This window comes from Anser cygnoides, chromosome 3 (assembly GCF_040182565.1).
Source record: "Anser cygnoides isolate HZ-2024a breed goose chromosome 3, Taihu_goose_T2T_genome, whole genome shotgun sequence".
NCBI lineage: Eukaryota > Metazoa > Chordata > Aves > Anseriformes > Anatidae > Anser > Anser cygnoides.
The window spans coordinates 21,769,381-21,782,889 of record NC_089875.1 but is presented as its reverse complement, the minus strand read 5'-3'; the positions used below and the strand labels follow the sequence as shown (position 1 = coordinate 21,782,889).

Below are 13,509 nucleotides of genomic sequence, written 5' to 3'. Positions count from 1 at the left end.
CACAATTACTTTCGCGCATTTCAGCTGATGGCTTTGCCAGGATTCACCATCAGATAGCAAAAGAGGTTTACCAGGATTGTTGCAAGTGAATCTTATTTTGGAAACAGTGATTCTACAGTCATTTTTCTTTGTTTAATGAATTCATCGCTACAGAAATGACATTATTAACGTGCTCCAATACTGAAAGCAAAAGACATAAACAGATAAGATTGTGTTTTTGAGAAACGAGATTACAAAACACAAATACATTTATCCTGCATTCAGACATCTTGCAGTTACTACAGAGTTTACAACTGCACATCTACACTATCATCTGACCCTATCTACAGTCTTATAAAAACACGCAAAAATATATGCTTTGAAAAACTTGCCCCACCAGAAAAAAAGTTCAGGAGGTTGTGCAGCCACCTACAGAGCAGATCTATTTTGCAATTGCCTGTGAGTTTCCATGTTCTTAGAGTAGCTCGCTGTCACGGGGCTGGGGATTTTTTTGTTCATTGCCTTTTTTTTTTTTTTTTTTTTATACAATAAGTCTCCCTTTGGGACATGTCACTTGAAGCTTGTGTTTGTCATGCTCCTGGTGCAGGGAAAAAACACACACTAAATTCAATCTTTAAATTAAGCTGTAACCAAGCTTGTATATTCATTAGAGGAGAAAAATTCTCTTCTGAGAAGTTCAAATTGTTTATTGATTTTCATTTCTGTGTTCAAGTGAAGCTTGAGTAAGTCTGTCTCACTGCAGTCCCTCTGGGGCAACACTGCCAACAAGTGCATCACATTTCAACCCAAGTGAGCAGTTAGCAACAAAAATCTGAGAATTCCTTTAAAACTATATTAATAAATAGTTATAGGGTGGGTTTTCCCGTTCAATACAGTTGATTCTTTTGCAAAGGGAATAACAGTCTTAAATTGCAGACTATAAATGACAATTCTCTAGACAAGACTTAAAGTAAAATCAGTAAGTGGCAAGTGCAATTAGTGGTGTGCTGCTTCAGGAGTGGGAGGATGGGGGAAATAGAGAGAGGAGGAGGGGAACTGCTACACTTTTCTTAAAATTTTGTGGTGACCTAATGATGTGACTCTGTACAGTTGTAGTCATCCTGTGAGTCTCTAAGCGAGGAGCAAAAAGAGTTACCAACACTTCACATCTCTGTTTTCAGTCTCTTTTTAAGAACAGTTAGCAAAAACCAAAATCTTACGAAAATGTACAACTGGTACAACTTTGAGGGAAATCTAGAGTCTGTTTTGAAAGTGGACTGAATGACTGAATTGTAGTTTTCCTGGTAGTATTGTCTCTTGCTAACAATTTAAATATCACACTGGCTGGTAAAAAGTAAGCTGAGCTATTTTTCTGGTTTCTCAAGGTTAATTTTAATTAAGAAATCTAATTAAATTATTTTGAGTTTATTAAATATTTAGTCAAATTTTCACCAGGATGGATTATTTTTACCAGTTTCCTTCTCAAGTTCCCATGTAGGTAGTAAAAGCATTTTTAAAAATAAAACTTGTTTGTACGTTCTGGTCTTGTTACTGGGTAGGAACAGTTTGTGTCACTACTGTGAGATAAGACAAGGAAAGATAATTCCAGCTTCTCTTTATAGAGATAAGCAAGAAAGCAGCATTTCATGCTGAACAGAGAAACATATTAATTCAAATATAGAGAGGATCCCAGTACATTCTTTGAATAGTCAAAGGCCAAAACAGTGAATAAAATATATGGAAACATTCCTAGTAGAAATTACCAACCACGTTCTTCAAATTTAAGTTAGCGATGAATAGAGGGTATAAAAAAAATCATAATAATTTTAAAAAGAAATTGGGGTGAATGAGCATCATCTGTGTATCTGTTTCAATGCCTTGCATTTCTTACAGGAGAGAAAGGCAATGATGAGTGATGTTTCCTTTTGAGTAAGGTTCGTAGATACTGGGGGGGCATCTATTTCCAAAGTCAGTCCTGCAGGCAGCCAATTAATGAAAAACTTGTCTAGGGCAAGGACAGAGGGGAAAATTGTAACCAAAGAATCCAGCTTTATCCTGCAACGCATTCACATAAACTTCAAAAATAAACAAACAAGCAAAAAAAAACCCTCATTCTATGATATTTTTGCGTCCGATTCCATTGGCTCTGCTATGATGGGTCCCTTTGCTGCCTCTCTGTGCTGTGTGCCTGAGCACGGAGAGCTGCCCTTGCTCTGGGTGATGTCTTACTGCTGCCTTCCTCCACCAGCACTCATCAAATGCGTGTTGAGCTGTTCTCATCCATGGGCTCTTTTGTAGTCCTGGCTCTTTTTGCATCTATTTCTTCCCATCCATTCATTTTTTATAAGTTTTCTAATCCTTTACCTTTGGGCTGTATAAACCCCAACAGGAGCTGATACTCTCGTGTTTAAACATGCCTTTTCTTCCCTCTCCCAGCTTCCATCACAGCCTGTGTCTGTTAGCGGAGTCTGCAAAGTGATTATTGGCCAATGGTACCGTAGCAAATGGGTCAGCACAGAGCAAATTATAATATGACATTTAAAAATACGGACTGTGTTCAAATTTTCATAATTTCAGAGGATTCCATGCTTTTTTCTCCTGAGATATTCATGTTGCATGTAGAATGGGAAGTTTTGAAATATTCATTTCAAATAGCTGTTGATTAAATCATAACTGGTAAGTCATCTCTTTCTGAAAGCTGTTCCAGACAAGATTTATTCAAGAAAAATTAAAATGAGATTATAAAGCTTCCCCTGAAGATTAATTTTTTTTTCTTTTCATTTAAGGAGGGAACTTTGAAAATGCATGAGTGATGTCTTTTAATTGCCGAATGATTTTAAATGCCAAGTGATGACTGTTAATTCCACTTAATTTCTGCAACCAAATTATTTAGGCACTTAATAAAACCTTTAACTTCTCATTATTAATGCACAGACCTGAAGAAAAAGCAGTTGGGCTGTTAGTACTGACAAACTGCTGAACACCCCATTGGTGTGGAGACAGAGCTCTATTTCCAAGCTACAGGAGATTTTCTCCTTCCCTCTATCCCATTCCTCCTCCTTTTTAACCCAGCAGGCAGACTTTGTCCAACCATTGGGTTCTGTGTCTAGCTGTTTTATGTCTTTATGTACTACCCTATCTTCTTGCTGATCCTGTGATTCGTCATCCTCTTGCATTGCTCTTCGCGTGGATTAAGATGACGGAAAACCCATGGGGATGCCCTGCTGTAGTCTTAGGTGGTGCTCTAGCTACAGGTACTTCTAGCTGTTCTGGAGTTTCTCTCCATTTGATTTTTCAGAGCTGTTCTGTTATATAAGTATGTACATATGTATGTGTATGTAAATGGCTTTTTTTTTTTTTTTTCGCAGGCTGCTGAAAGTGTCTCTTCGATCTTACATATTTGTCTGTTGAAATATTTATTACAACAACATATATATATATATATACACGCCATAGATTGGCTGGGCTAATAATCGGTAGTTATGGCACTCAACCATTTTAGCCAAGAGACCTGAGTAGGGTCTGTTACGTTCCAGAAAATACACGGTACGTAAACTGTGAGTGGTGACTAAATAGCAAAGCTACAGCTGAAGGAGAAAGAGGAATGTTCATTCCCTCCTCAGCCATTTGGGAACTTTAAATCTTTTCCAGTTAAAATGTTAGCTGTAATGTTTGTAGAACACCATGAACATTTCTGACTGTGGTAGCATCTCACTTTCTGGTTCAAAATGAACAGCATTTTGCTAGAAAATTTCCAGAGTACCATAATCACCATAACAGCGACAGACTGATCAAATGAATCCACAAATCCAGAAGTAAAGGAAAGACGGAACTGAAATAAGATCTTGTACATGTCCTCTATATAGCAGGCAAAATAAGAAGTGTCACTGAGAAGCTGTTGATTACTAAATCTCGTTAGTTTAACTTTGTTGGTTATGATATATTGGATACTGTATTTCTCAACTCCTCTACAGCAGTTTTCTGTTCCCTAATGTTTCTCACTTATTCTATATCATCATCACCTATTCTTTGTTGTTGGACATCTTTGTTGGTCTGATGTAAATGTTAATGTTCTTTAAAATACAGATGTCATCAACAAAGACACCAGTAACTCTACTGTTTGTTTGCAGCTTTCACAAGGGTTTTGAAAGTCTTCACACAATCATACAGTGTTACAAAGTATTAATTCACCAGACCTGAGCTCTCCTAAAGATACAGAATTCACTGAAGACTTGAAAAAAATTTTAAGTTATTGGAAGGAATGATATGGATTGTGAAATTATTATTTTTTTTTTTTTACCATGTCTTTCTTACTTTTTCTCATGGAACAAAATATTCTGTGGCATTTTGGACTCTCTTAGTTTGCCACATGGCAGAATTAGTATGCCAAGCTGTCCTACAGCTGTAGAAAAATGTAGAATTTCTTGAAATGGTGAGGTGGTTCAAATAGTGGATGACCTGTTTACGGGAGCTAATACAGCGTAGGAGGTAATATATCCTTCCACTTCTTGAAATAATTAATTCAACCATATTATGTTAAATCAAAGATGAGTTGCTTTTCTTTACATAAATGAAAAATTAGGCAAGTACTTGACTTTTTATTCACCCACCCACAAAACTCTCCAGAGGAGAAGTGTTATCTCCATCCATTTCAAACAATGCAAATGATGGCTTAGATCCCACCAACCCTTCACAGTGTGAAGTGGACTTTGGTGAAAGCATTGCCTTTCACCCCTATCTCTGTCTTAGTTCTTCCCTTAACAACCATTTGCTGCCATTAACTGGACAATTTCAAACTCCTCCAAAGTCCTGCAGCATCTGGTCCATGGGCCAGATGCCATAAATGCTGATTCATGCTGGAGAGAGCCCCAAATCCAATTATTACTGCTTAAGGGAGAGTTGTTTTTTTTTTTTTTTCATCCTCAGATGCTATTTGTTCCTTATGCTATGTTTTTGGCCACATAATAGTAAACTGTGCTGAGTAACCTAGACATGTAAAATATGAGGCTTCATCCCACAGCATTCTGTTCCATGTCATCAACTAGATGTATGACAAGTTACCAAGATATAGGACATCTTTTTTTTTTTTTTCTGGTGAATTGTTTATTAAAAATAATGTCTAGATTCCTGTTATTTCATTTTGTTTTGATTTTAGACAACTAATGGATGGATTTTATTTATTTAGTGTAACCTAGTTTGGGTTTTCATCTTGAAGGGAAACATTTGAGCAACTATGTTTTATCCAGAACAGTGGTCTTTCAAAAGACCTGATTGGAAGGCAGAGGACAAATGGAGGAAGGAGAAGGATTCTCTTAAAAAAGCTTTCTCTGTTTTTCAGTAAATGGTTTCCAGAATCTCTCTTTCAAAGATTATCCATTGACTTCTCTTTCATCATCTAACACTCCATTTTCACTCTTTTTATTTTTATATATATATGTGTGTGTGTGTGTGTAATATGTACAAAACTGGGAAGGGAGATTTTATTCCCCAAGAGTATTTAATTTCTTCTCCAAAACTTCTGTTCCTTTCAATATATTGTCAGCTGTCTTAGGAAAGTCTTATGCTTATTTTTACTCATCATCTTTATCAGCCTTGAGTACATACATGATGCCCACAATATCAAAGCATATTTTTCTTTTTCTCTGGTGCGAAGAACTGCCCAGTTCCCCATCCAATCCAACGTCTGGTGTATGAAGGCTTACTTGTCATTAAGCTGATTTGTGAAAAATACAAATCAGTTTTCATAAGAGTCTGCCAGCCAAAAATTAATTCCGTCATCCACCGAAAGCTCTTGGGCCTAATTCTTGCTGATTTCCATGAAGGTTCCCTGATTTACATCCTGAGAGGGGAGAAAAATCAGGATGCTGGTGTGTAATGTGCTTAATATTAGGGAAGATACCAAGGTTCTATTTCCATCGATATGAGTTCTGCCAGGCAAATGTCTCAGAAGGAACTTAATTTAAAAAAAATGTTTCTTGGAATCAAAGCCACCTTAGATTAGACAAAACAGACAAGGACATCAGTTTTAAGTTTCTGTTTCCCAAGGAAGCTTGTTTAGTTGCTTAGTGTCAGAGGCTTCTAATTATTCTGGATATGTTTTTCGCTTTTTTAATCAGTTCACACACTACTGTTTCTATTAGTACAAAAATCTGCCATATGTTTTTACAGTGAGCAAGTTAATCTGAACACTGACCTTCACAGTATTGTCACTGGCTATGCTCAAAGCTGACTTTGTAGGAAGCGTTTTCATCGGTGGTGTCAAAAACCTTCAATAATTAAAGTTACTATCACATATGTACTTTTTTTTCTTTTCTTGTAATAAAAGAAGTCTCCTCTAGAGCAAACAAAGAGAGAAAAAATTAATTGATCTGACACTTGAGCTGAGAAGACATACTTTAAGGAATACCACTTAAAGGAAAAGGAAGTTTGGAGTCTCAAATAATTAAAATAAGAATTTAGTCAAGCAAATGAAGGCATTTTCTTTCAATATGCTACTTTGTGTAGGCTAGCAAAGTCTTTCTTTATGTCTTATATTGCTAGACTTTATTTCTGAACTTCAGAAAAAGCAGCAGGTTTAAGTTCAAACTACCTTTTTCTTTGAAGGAGGTAGAAGAAATAAAATTAAAAAATACAATTTTATTCAGGATGTATGTGGTATAAATATATATTTCCACTTAAGGATGCACCGTTTTTTTTTTTTCTGTAAAGCTTTGGTAAGCTCTTCTGTAAAAGTAACCAGTACTTCACCTAAGGAAAAGATATGACTACAAGGTAATACATTCTAAATATATATATATATTTTTTTTTTTTGGAGGGGGGGGGGGTAGGGGGCAGGGGGGAACACTGCTTTGTCAATAGATTGACAATAAAAAGTTGAAATCCTTAGAAATCCTTAGCATTAAAGATTAATGACTCCAGACCAAACAACCCCGGTTCCCTCAGCTGCTCCTCACAGGACTTGTGTTCCAGGCCCTTCACCAGCTTCATAGCCCTTCTCTGGACATGCTCCAGGCCCTTGATGTCCTTCTTGTAGTGAGGGACCTAAAACTGAACGCAGTACTCAAGGTGCGGCCTCACCAGAGCAGAGTACAGAGGGAAGATACTTACATCTTAATCCATCAGTTTACAAATCCTTTATGTCCAGCTGTCAGTAGAGGATATTTCAAGGCCCCCAAACTTTTTCTACTTTTGTGTTTTAGCTCAGCTTGCAATTCTGTGAGTACTATAAGCTCCCTTTAAACTAGTGAGGTTTCTTGTCAATAGGAGTCTGCAAAATCAAGTTTTTAGTGGAGTATCTATTTTAGCCTGTCTTCATTTTTGCCTGCAACTTCATTTGTGAGCTACAAGGAATTCATAGCAATATACTTTAACAATAGTTAATATTTTCTTTGATTATATAAATAAAATAAGACAGGCATATGAAACAAGATCATTCCATCCGTTTGTGGTGTTCCTATAAAAGGGATGGAGGAGGAGACAAACATTTATTGGAAGGGAAGTTTCCCTCCCTGTAATGGCCACAATAAATATGTGTGTTGAAGAAAAATGAATGCAAAAAGAAGACATGCACACCTGATGTTGAAGAAAAGCTTGTTCATGCTTAATACATTGGAGAAATTGTTCAAGAGCTGCTCATCCATGTTAAAAAATATTACCTCTGTAATTCTGCCAAGGACAGTGAGACCTATTGTAGTTGACTGAATAAAGTACTGGTCGTTCAAGTTAAAGTGTCATAAGGGCAGCTATAATTTATACACCCAATTTTTCTAACACATCCAAAACATTTTCTTAAGAATCAGGCCATATTCTTGGACAACATAAATTGGTACAGCTAATTAAAGGCAGTGCCTCTATGCCAGGTTTTCTGAGCTGTGTCTCTTGTCTACCGTGCATTACCTTGCCTATTTGCACAACCTGTCCATTTTAAATTTTACCTGACATCTTGTGTGTTTATATCTTCCAATTTTAACAATCATGGCAGAGATTTGTTTAGTTTAAAATAAGAATAGATTTAAAAAGTGCTAGTCTAAACTTATATGTAAAGCTGAAATGCGTAATGGGTCACGAAGGACAGGACAGAGCCTATAGTCTGTGCAGGAGTTATTGTGATTAGATAAGCTTTATGCCAATCATTATCAGGAATTGTATTGTGGGTCAGTCAGGAACCAACCTGGAAAGAAGATTGAACATATGGATGTGAACCTAATGGATTTGTATTTTAATACACATGGAAAGCTGATGTTAAAAAAAAAAAAAAAGGGCTAATAAATCTCATGACAACATCTCTTGTGCCAGCTCGCCAGCTTGTAGGACTGAGGTGAAAGAAAAAATGAGAGAAACCATTAAAGTAAATGCATTTAAGGGTGCAGGAGAGCAAGAAGGGAGATTATGGCTGAAAAGGCACTATGCCAAGACCTAGCATATCAGTCCTATACCCATATATTCACAAGAAGGAGAGCTTTGTCCAGTAATAATGGTTTGCTGGGTCTCAACTGTAAAGTCTGCCAGGTAGGACTGTGGATGCAACTTTGCTTTTGTCTGCTCTCTGCTGAAAGGCTGTCTCTGACAGCTGGATTCTAGTTAGAGCTGGTCCTCAAAGCCAACAGGTGAAGGCGGTGGCAATATTGTCTTTCTGCTTTTTACCTACACTGACTGGATACAGCAGTAATCCTATGTCACGAATTAACTACATTGTCACAGCAATGGTATTTTAAATGATCCCTGTTCCCAACTGCCAAGATACTTCTGCCTCACTGAAGCCAATCCAGCTGCTCTTTGTGCTCATACTGTAAATCAAATCAACAAAAAAGTACATTTTGAAAAAGAAAAATCTCTTAATTTGATTATTCCCTGTCTCCCCAAAGCAGAGGGTTGAATGGGCTCAGACAAGAAAACAGTAACATACGTGGGGAGGGAGGGAGTGATGAGAGAGGAGTGAAAGATATCTTTATGACCAGAGGCAGTACAGCCTAGATCCAGAATTAAGACTCCAGGGTTTGGACTTGCTTGCAGAGGTCTGTATGTATGTGTCTCAGTGTCTGCAGTCAAGCAGATGTTGAATGCATTCTGGAAACTCAGAGAAAGTGGCTGAGCTGAGATGTTGAGCAATTAGAGAGGAACTGGAATGCAAAAAAAATAAAAAATAAAAATCATTTAAGTGATTGTTTTCCACCGGAAAGGGCCTCATTCAGTTTTTACTCATTCACCTTTTAGGCAAACACTTATACAAGTTGTGTATAAACATTAATAACTTTCCACCTGGTATTCCAGCTAGCAGAGGCAAGCTAAGAACCAGTCTTTGCTTCTGCATCTGAACTGAAACCTAACAAGTACCTGCCACTTGTACCTCCCCCAAACCATGGAAAGCAGGGGATAGGTCTGCCACAGATGGGAGAGATGCAGGGAGCTAATAAAATCAAGAGCAGTAATATTTTTCTCCTTCAGTTTCTGAAGGTTGTATGTGGAAATGTTCAGCACTTTGTCTTGTGCGCTATCGTTGTCCCCTCTTAACTTGTTTAGAATCATAGAATAGAATCATAGAATATCCCGAGTTGGAAGGGACCCATAAGGATCATCTAGTCCAACTCTTGGCACCGCACAGGTCTGCCCAAAGTTTAGACCATGTGACTAAGTGCACAGTCCAATTGCTTCTTAAATTCAGACAGGCTTGGTGCAGTCACTACGTCCCTTGGGAGCCTGTTCCAGTGTGTGACCACCCTCTCAGTGAAGAACCTCTTCCTGATGTCCAGCCTAAACTTCCCCTGCCTCAGTTTAACACCATTCCCGCGGGTCCTATCACTGGTGTTTACAGTCACCTGCCTCTCCACTCCCCTTCGCGAGGAAGTTGTAGACCGCGATGAGGTCCCCCCTCAGCCTCCTCTTCTCCAGGCTGAACAGGCCCAGTGCCCTCAGCCGCTCCTCATATGTCTTCCCCTCTAGGCTCTTCACCATCTTCGTCGCCCTCCTCTGGACATTCTCCAACAGTTTAACGTCCTTTTTGTACTGTGGTGCCCAGAACTGCACACAGTACTCGAGGTGAGGCCGCACCAGCGCAGAGTAAGCGGGACAATCACCTCCCTTGACCAACTAGCAATGCCATGCTTGATGCATCCCAGGATATGGTTGGCCTTCCTGGCTGCCAGGGCACACTGCTGGCTCATATTCAACTTGCTGTCAACCACAACCCCCAGATCCCTCTCTGCAAGGCTGCTCCCCAGCGTCTCATCGCCCAGTCTGTACGTATAGCCAGGGTTGCCCTGTCCCAGGTGCAGGACCCGGCACTTGCTTTTGTTAAACTTCATGTGGTTGCTGATTGCCCAGCTCTCCAGTCTGTTCAGATCTCTCTGCAAGGCCTTTCCACCCTCATCTGAGTCCACAACTCCTTCAAGTTTGGTGTCGGCAGATTTGCTCAAAACACCTTCTAGTCCTACATCCAAATCATTTATAAAGACATTGAAGAGGACTGGCCCTAAAATGGAGCCTTGAGTGACCCCACTAGTGATCATCCGCCAACCAGATGTGGCCCCATTAACCACAACCCTTTGAGCCCTGCCCGTCAGCCAATTGCTCACCCACCGTATGATGGTTTTAAGTTGTATGCTGGACATTTTGTCCAGTAGGATCCTATGGGAAACCATGTCAAAAGCCTTGCTGAAGTCCAAAAAGATTGGTTTAGGTTTCTTCCCTTCTCTTTAAGACCGGTCTCCCAGATAGTCTAGCAGAAAGAAATGGGTGTTTCTACTCTCATAATCATCAATTCCTTTCCTGTAATAGAAAAGTGTTAATACACAAAAGATCAATTCCATTACAGAAACTGGGGTGACACAGTTTACTCCCCATACTTTTCCAATCAAATAAATGTGAGTGCATCAACTTATCTAGTCAGCCAAACACTGAAAGTTTCCACAACCTATATAACTGTTAGTAATGACAAAAAGGTTTCACATTATCTACCTCATCCACATTTCCTCAGAGATCAATATAGCTGAGCACGTCTTCTGCATTCTTCCATAAGGAGACAAATAATAAAACTTAGTTGCATCAAATGTATGTAGAAACCAGTTCTAAATGGAAAAGAAGGGGAAAAAAATCTAAAAGAATATCAATACAATGTTAGAATTACATTATTTGAAACAAGGATGAATGGGATAGCACAAAGTCAAAAGGATTTACTCAGCAACTTTCCAGAGGTGATAAATGATCTTTGTTAAAACATGGTCGGCACAGTGCATTTTACTAACATGTAAAGTATTTCAGTTTGGTAATTTGAAAATGTCACAATGTTGAAATTCCTCAAAGGGCTTTGTGGTGAGGGAAGGGAATATTAACACCTCATACAGGATTTACTTTGCTAACTTTAGGCAAGTTCTAGCCTCCTGAAGAGCCTTAGTTACTTAGATTTGTGCTTTTGTGCTGCCAATACTCTTCAAGGTGGTTTGGTGGAGGTTTAGGGCTGGAACTTCTGCAGCCTCTGCTTAGAAACCCTTTTTGAACTCACAGTAAATACTTTATGGGGGAGGAATAGACCTCAAAAATACAGATAGATTTGAAGTCCTCAGGTACCATTCACATCCATGGAAATGTATTGCTTGTTCCGTGGGTCTCACTCAGTTCTGCTCTCTGCAAGCAGGGATACTAGCCCATCTCTACCATGCAAAGGTACTATGAGCTCATTAATACTTGTGATTTTGTATGGTAACACTGAAGATACTGCTTTTAGTTTCTTTGTAGTCATTCACTTTTGTGCCTTTGAAGTGGTGTTAGTTTCTCTCTTTTCCTGCCCTATATGAAGTAGCTTTCTTGGGCCTATGTTCACTGACTGGTTTTAAGGCCAATAATGCAAACCTTAACTTGTATTATTAAGCATTTTCAGCAGCATTCAGTCCCTAATAGAGAGGTTAAATATTGTGCTACATGGGAAATATCTCTAGGTAAATTCTGTCTTTCAAAGCTAGGTTCGTCTACTGCATTGTCTGTAAGACACAGTTCAAATCTGTTTTGGCTCAGTGAGGAATATGGCTTATAATAAAGTATGTAGTGTAGCAAAAAAGCCTGGCCTACAGGCACCAAAATTATGCCATGATGTGTTTTGGTTTTCTCATGAGTAATTAATGAAGTTTGTCTGTTGAATAAAGCCTTGACTGTTCACCACAGATTAACAAACTACTGTGAAAGTTACAAGGAATCTACATAATTCTATGCAAAGAAAGCAACTAGCCACCACCACCATCACTTTTCTGTGAAAATCCTAACCAGCTTACATTTGTTTAAGGGAGGTCATTCTGATATTAGTGCTCAGGTTGGCATCATCTTGACCCTAGGACTTATGTGACCAAAACAACTTTCAAGTCCTGGGCAGCACCCAATTGGGCTGCAGGATCCGACCTCTTATTCCACAGGCTACAGGCAAGCCACCATATCTGTTTCACATGTCAATGCTAGTGTTGTTCACGGACTCAAGTAAGCTCTTGTGATTTGAGTTTTGGAGTTGCATCGTGTCGAGAGACTTCTAAATGTACCCTGTGGTTGGATTAGAACAACCCTTTTTAACCCAAAGCTATGTTTTGAAACCATTATTCATACTGACTTCTGTAGGCTTACTTGTCATATAAGTTGTTACCCAGCATATCAGAACCTTGGCCAGAGCTACTAAAGTCATGAGTTCACCTTGTCTATTCATGCAGTTGCACATCTGTACCTCCAAGTATCCAGGACAGCACTATCCTGAGCCGCAAGCGGTACCACTAGAAGAATTGTTGTACGTTCAGACCCCTGAGAAAGAGCATATCAACTGGAAAATACCCATTAATACATGAAATTATTTGTAAGACACAGTCCCCTGAAATTCACGTTAAGCTATTGTCCTTGGTGCTATTGTGATATCATTCTGCTATCAGTCTTACAAGACACTCAGATTGAATCACATATCACTAAGTCTTTCTGAGCTGAGGTAACTCCTCTTTTCCGAACCTCCCAAAGTAGTTACAAATCCAAGCTGTACTGTGAAGAGAGAAACCTTTCAGGGATTAAATATCATTCTAAGTAAGAAACAAGTCCAGAAGCAATCCATTGAAGAGATTCCATTTTCTAACCAGTGGGTTTGGTGTGTGTTGAAGATCGTTATTCTGTTCGTTTTCTCTTTATAGCCAGTAAGTTGTAAATACTGGCATTCCTACATAACACCAAATAAATAAATAAATAAAAGCTACACAGAATAAAATCAGTAAAACAATTTAAGGCTCCAGACCTTAAATCTCTACAGCCTCAAATCATCTCCAGGTCCTTGATGAACAAGGGTCCACATGGATACCTTTTCAAACAAGCACCAAAGAAAGAATGAATAGCACGAAAACCATGCAGTGGTAGGTTTCTAGGAGTGTTTCGTTACAACTTCATTTATATGTCAAATTCATAGTAGGGCAAAAGATGACTCGGAGTTTCCCAAGGTGTTTGAGGGAAGGTTCGTGAGTTCTCATTGTCCATTCCCAGGTCCAAACTCTCACTAGGTGTCCCATAAATGTATGTAATACA

The 13,509-nt window shown here is 38.8% G+C and overlaps 1 long non-coding RNA gene across 6 annotated transcripts in view; it reads right to left on the bottom strand.

The window, feature by feature from the left end:
* The window catches only part of LOC106031642 (uncharacterized), a 107,873-nt gene that overhangs the window by 75,052 nt on the left and 19,312 nt on the right, over positions 1-13,509 (bottom strand). The window contains exons 4-6 of one of the 6 annotated variants that reach the window (XR_010830889.1): positions 10,555-10,743; positions 8,885-9,098; positions 3,531-6,313 (exon numbers count right to left, since the gene is read on the bottom strand). The exons of 1 other annotated variant lie outside the window; for it this stretch is intronic. This is a non-coding gene — a long non-coding RNA (uncharacterized lncRNA). Of the gene's footprint in view, positions 1-3,530; positions 6,314-6,763; positions 7,027-8,250; positions 9,099-10,554; positions 10,744-13,509 lie in introns of those variants that run through there. 4 more of the 6 variants (XR_010830890.1, XR_007160893.2, XR_010830896.1 and 1 more) reach the window with 4 other exon arrangements.